The following is a 337-nucleotide window of genomic DNA, read 5'->3' as shown; positions in this document are numbered from 1 at the left end:
TTTCTTTGAAGGGCAGGGTAAATTTATTTGTTATGCCTCATCTGATCTAATGCTATCAAAATGCACTCAATTTTGCGTGTCCTTGATCATGTACAAGAACGATTCCGTCCGTCCTTTATCATTTTCTTTCATTGTATCGTGACCTTTGGAACTCAGCGTGACTGCATTTTGATTCGGCATTTCTTGGGTTTGGTATTTTTTAATTCAGTCGTGTGCATAGGTTATTTTCAATTTTTTTTTTTACTTCACATTCCTCCATTTAAGTCATGTTATCATTCATTCATTTATTCATTCCCATTATTCATACCGGGCAATTATTTCAGTGTTTTGCACTTTG

Source organism: Penaeus monodon, chromosome 25, assembly GCF_015228065.2.
Source record: "Penaeus monodon isolate SGIC_2016 chromosome 25, NSTDA_Pmon_1, whole genome shotgun sequence".
In the NCBI taxonomy this organism is placed as follows: domain Eukaryota; kingdom Metazoa; phylum Arthropoda; class Malacostraca; order Decapoda; family Penaeidae; genus Penaeus; species Penaeus monodon.
This window is presented reverse-complemented; position numbering follows the sequence as displayed.